At 40.2% G+C, this 7,826-nt stretch overlaps 2 long non-coding RNA genes across 2 annotated transcripts; one reads left to right on the forward strand and one right to left on the reverse strand.

Moving 5' to 3' along the window:
• Positions 1-3,140: 3,140 nt before the first annotated feature.
• Positions 3,141-4,172, reverse strand: LOC127356495 (uncharacterized). Its single transcript, XR_007881998.1, has 2 exons — positions 3,769-4,172; positions 3,141-3,668 (listed from the first exon to the last, which is right to left on the reverse strand). It is a non-coding gene; the product is annotated as an uncharacterized LOC127356495 (long non-coding RNA).
• A 1,674-nt stretch (positions 4,173-5,846) lies between these two features.
• Positions 5,847-7,826, forward strand: LOC127356493 (uncharacterized). Its single transcript, XR_007881996.1, has 3 exons — positions 5,847-6,098; positions 6,248-7,197; positions 7,340-7,826. It is a non-coding gene; the product is annotated as an uncharacterized LOC127356493 (long non-coding RNA).

Raw genomic sequence — 7,826 nt, forward strand, 5'->3', positions numbered from 1 at the left:
CAGCTCGAGTGCGTCGAGTATACTGGGCGCTTCACACTGTCCCAAATGGCTCAACCGTCCCCCCAGCATTCTCCTGTACAACACCTCTCCATCTGCCCCCCCTCCACTGATGACATCTGCACCAACCCCCGTCCAACGGTGACTACAGGCCAGGTAAAGAGGCAGCTGGAAAGACTGCATCAGCAAAAGGCTGCAGGCCCTGATGGCATCTCACCCAGGATCCTGAAGATGTGTGCCAGCCAGCTGTCCCCTGTACTGGGACATCTGCACAACCTGAGCCTGAGTCAGGGGAAAGTCCCGTTGCTGTGGAAGACCTCCTGCTTGGTCCCAGTCCCCAAGAAGTCGAAGCCATCCGACCCGGCAGACTACAGACCAGTCGCCCTAACATCACATGTGATGAAGGTCCTGGAGAGACTGGTCTTAGCCCAGCTGAGGCCACAGGTGAGGACATTTCTGGACCCTCTGCAATTTGCCAGACCCATTTAGGAGTCGATGATGCTGTCATCCACCTGCTGCAACGAGCCCATATGCATCTGGATGATAGGGGAGGCACTGTGAGGATCACATTCTTAGATTTCTCCAGTGTTTTCAACACCATCCAGCCTCTGCTGATCTTCACCTTATACACCACTGACTTTCAGTACAACTCTGAGTCATGTCACCTGCAGATTTTCTGACGACTCAGCTGTTGTCAGGTGTATAAGGGGGGGAGATGAGGGTGAGTACAGGACACTGGTAGACAACTTTGTGGAGTGGTCCGAACAGAATCATCTGAGGCTGAATGTCAACAAGACCAGAGAGATGGTGATCGACTTCGGTAGGAAGAGGATGCCTTCACAGCCACTACGGATCAGGGGGGAGGTGGTGGAGGAGGTGGAGGATTACAAATACTTTGGAGTGGTGATCGACCACAGACTGGACTGCAAATCTAACACAGATGCTGTGTACAAGAAGGGGATGAGTAGACTTTACTTCCTGAGGAAGCTGAGTTCCTTCAATGTGTGCAGCAAGATGTTGGAGACCTTCTACCAGTCTGTTGTTTCCAGCGCCATTTTCTTTGCTGCTGTGGGTTGGGGCAGCAGCATCAGAGCCAGCGACACCAACAGACTTGATAAAATCATCAAGAGGGCTGGCTCTGTACTTGGTCTCAGGCTGGAGTCTTCTGAGTCCGTGGTGGAGAGGAGAATGCTTAATAAACTGTTATCCATCATAGACAATGATCAGCACCCTCTCCATCACACAGTGGACAGACAGCGGAGCGCCTTCTCTCACAGGCTGCTCCAGCTCCGCTGTCGAAGGGACAGATACAGGAAATCTTTCCAGCCACATGCCATCACACTGTACAATAATACCAGCTAAAACTCTGTTCATAACAATACAGTCTCCAAGCACCTTATATGTTTATCTGTTCACTGCATCTGATATTTTTACTTTGCACTATAATTATACTGCTTATTTATACGTTTTATACATTTTTATATTGCATTTTATATTGCTCTTTTTATATGCCTAGGTTATTCTTTTTACTTACTGTGTGTAACTGTGTGTAATGCTGCTGCTACACTGTAATTTCCCAGCTTGGGATCAATAAAGTATATCTATATCTATATAGATCTATATATCTATCTATCTATCTATTTTTCTGGGCAGAAGTCCACCTTCCACCCACCTACAGTTTCTGGTCTTTAACATTTTTATTCAGTTTTGTTTTCCATCTGATTGAACTGCAGTAAATGATGGACTGTTTGTTGATTTGTAATCATATAAGACAGGGCTGTGAATGAGGCCTGTCAGTGTGATCAGGCTCCTCCTTCTAATCCACCAACTTAGTGTTGATGAAGACTAAACAGAGAGATCACAGCCTTCTTTCTACTTGCTGTAGCTCACAGTTACTCAACACTGCAGATATGACGCAGCCTCTGTTCATCTCAGTGTTGCTGGCTGCTCTGTGTGTGTGTGTGTGTGTGTGTGTGTGTGTGTGTCTGTGTGTGTGTTACAATGTGTGTGTGTGTGTGTGTGTGTGTGTTACAGTGTGTGTGTGTGTCTGTGTGTGTGTGTTACAGTGTGTAAATGAACTTGATCAAGGTGCACCAGAGTTAACAATAGAGCTCCAGTGAGAGAGAAACAGTCAAACTGCAGGGATTCATTAGTTTAGTAATATTGTGTAACTTTGATTAGCACCCAGCAGCTGGGGTTGCTCACTAGGCTTTATGTGGAGTCAAACCGACGAATAAAAGTTTTCTGATCCATTTATTTAGCGTTACTGAAGTACTGCTATTACTGAGGATATAAGTGTAGGTCCAGTGTAACATCCTATACTCATATAATCTCCTATTGTATTATAAACACTGAGGCTCACTGCTGAATGTCTGTTATTGCACCGGGAACTTGTTCCAACATCAGTTACAGTCAGTAAATGTCCTGTGTGTGTATCTGCTGCCATTAGATAGACATTGTGTTGGTAACCTCAGACTGTTTCAACAACACATCACTACAGTTAGCTGCAACCAGGAACCAGAGACATTGCTTATTATTTTAGTTTATAACATATAACAATATAACATTATAACAATACTGTGAGCCACAATGAGCTGTTGTACTGTATTATATTACACTGTATATTATATTATACTGTATTATATTATACTGTATATTATGTGCTGCCTTACAAGTAACACTGAATCCTCCATGTTTTACAGGTGAGCTGATGAAGCTCAGGTGTTCCTGGACCCATCAGAGGACAGAGACAGCTGCAGCATCAGGACAGTCTGGGTATCCAAAGGAAGACTGATGAAGATGAACACTGACTGCAGAGCTCCATTACCAGCTCACACTTCAATATACTAGAAAACATAAACCTTGATGGAGAACATGATCTGCACAGTTTACATAAAAGTTCTAGCTTTGTTACTTACAACATGTGTAACTGGAATATGAATGAAATATAAATAAAGTGTTTTACTTTTAAGAAGAGTTTTGGTCATTTTTAAATTCAGTAATAAGTGTGGTTTTATATAAATAACATGTTATTTCACAGAGGTTTTATGAAGATTTTGAAGTTGAGTTGGAAATCTGGTCATCTATCAATAAGAAAATGTGGAATTTAAACCTGTATTAATGACTGTAAGCAACACAATACATTACTGTCTCACATTCAAACTTTATTATGTTGGAAGATAAATGACATCACAATATATAATATAAATGATAGAATATTCAGTATACAGTATTTTTAATGGGGTTCAAACATAATTGCAGCTTTTACAAATATCTGAAGGTTAACTTTGGTAATAATACTTAGTTAAAATATCAGACTATGAAATATGGATACAGTACTGTTAACAGTTGGTTACTGAGCAGTTTTTCAACCACATAAACAATTGACTTTATTAGATGAGTGATTCCTTCAGTTATGTTGACATGTTGTACAGGATAAAGTATTCCAGGTTTCTGTTTCCATGGTCTCAGTAAACTAATGTGTATAAAGAATATAACAGATGGGAGGTTACAGTAATCATTACACTATTACTCTGATTACTTTGGTACATTTACTGGCTGTTTCTTCACTAGAAACAACTGCTTGACTAATGTTGTTAATATTATGGAATATATAATATGTTTCACTTCACTGGGCTGTGTAGACTGTAGGTCACTGCTCACTGCTGTACCTGGAAAGACATAAAACACAGTGTTGGTTCTCATAGTTAAGGTATAAACACTAACATTATGTGATAGAGGTTCATTATATATAAATATAGCAGTATTTACCTGAGGAAAACGTCACAGAAAGCTGTAATCCTGATTGTTGATGTTCATTTCTCTGTGATTTCAGGTCAGACTCCCGCTCTAACATGTCCGCTGGTGCAGTTTTTGCTTTAGAAGCAGTTATTGAATTAATATTGACGGTAGAAATGAAGATAAACTCAGTAACAGTGAGGAGCTACCTGCCGGCAACGAAGGGGAGGGGCCGGAGCGTCATCTGCGTGAGCCGCGTCATAATGCCGACCAATCAGAGCAGACTGGGCTTTTCGGGAGGGGGGTCTTAAAGAGACAGGAGCTAAAACTGATCGATTCAGACAGAGGCTGAAAAGAGGTGCTCAGCTATAGGCAGTATGAGAAAAAGAATGTGTTTTTTGAACATTAAAACATCTAAACCTATTGTAGGAGAGCCACAAAATACAATTATGAACCTGAAAAGGAGCATAATATGTTTCTCTTCCACTGCATGAGTGAGAGAAAGCACAAGACCTTCCTTTATCATAGATATTTTGTTGATTTGTAAACAAAAACACAACAAAAAAAGGAGATATTATTACATGTACATTTATTTCTTTGGCAGACCAAATGTTTTGTTGAAAAATCCAAACAAGGAACTATAATGTGTTATAAAACTGTATTTTTTATGCATTTTCGTGATCACAATCAATACACATTTATTGTTTCCTTGTACATAGCTGAGATTCTGCTCCAACAAACTGATTGTGTGGATGAAGTGAATCTGTACATGAACAGACTTTACTGATGGGATCTGTGAACAAACTGAAGCTTTACATCATGAATAAACAAACCTGAACAAAGTATTTTCTTCTTGTCATCATTCCAGGGTCTCATACAAAGCTGATGGAGAAACTGTGAAACTAATGAGAAAATAACTGAGGCAGTTTTCCTCCTGAAACAACAAAAAGTTCAGTGTTCATGTTCAGAGCAGAAGAAAAGTCTGTTTTTCCAATTCCCTCACTGAAACAGCTTCATCGCAGAAACATGAACACAGTTTTTTTTAATCACTTTGTCTGTGCACTTAGTCAATGAACAAGATTGATTACACAGACTAAAGAAGACACAATTCATTTGGTCTAGTTTGTGTGAGAAGAGGTTTTGTTGAGTCCTGACACACATGAGACAACAGACATTGTGTAGTCGTGGACTGGTTGTGCAGATTAAACTTCAAAACTTGTGGTGACTCATTTTGTCCAGTGTGAAATATGTCAGACCACAAAAACACCCTGCTATGCTCAAGACTGATCCTCAACTGGCAACAACAAAATGTATCTAAAACACTCTTCTGTCAAATTATTGTTGTATCTTTAATGCAACATCACAGATAAAGTTACTCAGTCAGGACCTTCACGTGCTGTAAAGTGTCAATCAGTGTTACCTTATCAGCTACTTGTTACCTGATGGAAATGATGGCATTTAGTGAATAACAGCAGCACAGCAGTGACAAACACACTATTTGTCAGAGTTGTGAGAGGAAGGAGGGAGGGATTAAGGGAGGAGCGAAACTGAGACTCAAGTACAGAAAAGACAGAAACTTTCACAGTGGTGTTTCATCCAAAAAACAGACAGATTGTCTTTATCTTTAAGATGCTGTCAGTGAACTTCAGTCTGTTTGTGACTTTGTTTCTGCTCACAATAAGAGGTAGGTGAGATCATTAACATTAAAAGAGCTTCATTGATAAAAACCTTTAGATCATAAAGTTACAGAGTTATCTCTTCCTTTAGGTGTCAGCTGTGAAGAACTCACTGCAGTCAAGAAACAAGAGTCCAGTTTAGAAGACAGCACTGTTACTCTGTCCTACACATACTACAAACAAGCAACTGGTAGTGATTATTTCTTCTGGTATCGACAATATCCAGGAAAACCACCAGAGTTCCTCATCTTTCACTTGGGAACACAAAATGAAACAACCTCTAGACTGTCAGTTACAGTGAGTGAGGATAAAACCCAAATGGATCTGCAGATCTCCTCTGCTGCAGTGACAGACTCTGCTCTGTACTACTGTGCTGTGAGGCCCACAGTGACAGCAAACCCACAGTCTCTGTACAAAAACACAAGCTGACACACTGACAAGCTGCTGGAAGCCTTTTTTCCACACTGTTGGACTCAACTTTTTAGCTCCACTAGAGGGCGACATTATCAAGTAGGCGGTGCACTACTTCTGCACTGTGTTCAACCATTCTGTCAATAATAACTGCTGCTGTGAAGAGAACAATTGTCACACTGAATGTTGAACATCAGCTAGTTTCTCCTGTTGATTTAAACCTTGTTGTAGAGATGGAACATTGGCTGTGGATTATTCTTGCTGCTCTTTTCTTTGGTAAGATAGAAAGCACAACATGTTTTTATTCTTTTCTAAAGATTGATGGACACCGTAGACACTGTACACTTGATATTTTCCACTGTCTTCTCCTCTCAGCCTCATGAACAATGTAAGTCTAATGGCTTCATTTTCTCCACTTTTTCCAGGACTAATAGCTGGAGACACAATCTCTCCTGTAGGAGATAAAGTCAGTGGAAGAGAAGGAGAATCTGTCACACTCAAATGTCGATATCAGACAACTGTCAGCTATATTTGGCTTTACTGGTACAGACATTCTGACCTTCAGGCTCCTCAGTTTATACTCTTGAAAGGAGCAAAAGGATATTCAGCTGAATACATTCCAGATAAACGATATGAATCTGAAACAACAGGTTCATCAACTGACCTGACCATCAGAAAACTAACCCTGGCAGACACAGCTCTCTACTACTGTGCTCTAGAAACACAGTGATACAAAGTGTAGAAGAGGCTGTACAAAAACCTGAACACAGATATCTGACTACTCTTCAAAGAGGAGGGAAGTGGTATTCAAACCACAGCTTCATATCAGATGGATTCTGCTAATTCCTGTTTTATCAGAGTCACTGTGGTTACAGCTGCTAATGAAACACTGTGGGAGGATTCACATGAGCAGCAAATCCACATCAATGACAAACCAACTGGATGATGCTTCAAACACAAGACCATTTTACAGACTAAAAGACTTTTCAACGATTAAAGTTTTGTTAGTTGCAGCTTTAATCATGTTTTCTGTTCCAAGATTTCTTTAAACATGTTTTACACTCACAACAGTTAGAATGTCTGTACAGTGTGCAGTTTGGATGTTACAGGAAGTTGTTTCTCTACAGATGATTCAGTTGAGTTTTCTGCAGATTCCTCCTTCAGTCTGACCTTCTTGGATGATGAGGATTTCAGCATCACTGTCATTTCTAAAGCTTCCATCAGCCTGAATGCAAACAGACCACAGCAAGAGGAGGAGCTACACAATTCATTTTGGAAGTGAAGAGCTGCTGTGTTCTCTCTGTTGTTCATTCAGTACAAGTGGAAATAATGCAGCTCTCTTTAGTTTGGATGATGATCTTCATCTTTCATACTGGTAAATCAACTTCAACAAAATATGTTAGACATGATTCAAAAACATTTCATGTTCTTTGCAAATTCATGAATGTTCTTCTACAACTAAACTCACTTTAGAGAAATACAGACGTGACAGTGAAATATATCTTTGTTCTTTTCAGGATCCTCTGAGGATTTAGTGAAACCATTTAAAGATGTAATGCTGGCTTTGGAAGGAGACACTGTGACTCTCTCCTGCAAATATTCAGATTCTGTCAGCAACGTTTTCTGGTATCAACAGAAGTCCAGTTCACCTCCACAGCTTCTCATCATGGAATATTCAGAGAAAATAGCAAGGTTGTCTTTAACACATGACAAAAATTCAAAGGAGTTTCATCTGGAGATCTCCTCTGCTGCAGTGACAGACTCTGCTGTGTACTACTGTGCTGTGAAGCCCACAGTGACAGGAAACACCAAAACTCTGTACAAAAACCTGACAGCTCCTCACTGAAGATTTACACACTCCAGCTTCTGCTTTTACTGAACAACAGCCCCATCAAGTGGACACTGATAATAAGATCCAGTGATAAAATAAATAGTTATTCAGTTAACAGTCTGTCTTAAAACAACATTCACATGTTCATATGTACATTAAAACATGATTCTTTC

Source organism: Dicentrarchus labrax, unplaced genomic scaffold (genome assembly GCF_905237075.1).
Source record: "Dicentrarchus labrax unplaced genomic scaffold, dlabrax2021, whole genome shotgun sequence".
In the NCBI taxonomy this organism is placed as follows: Eukaryota; Metazoa; Chordata; class Actinopteri; family Moronidae; genus Dicentrarchus; species Dicentrarchus labrax.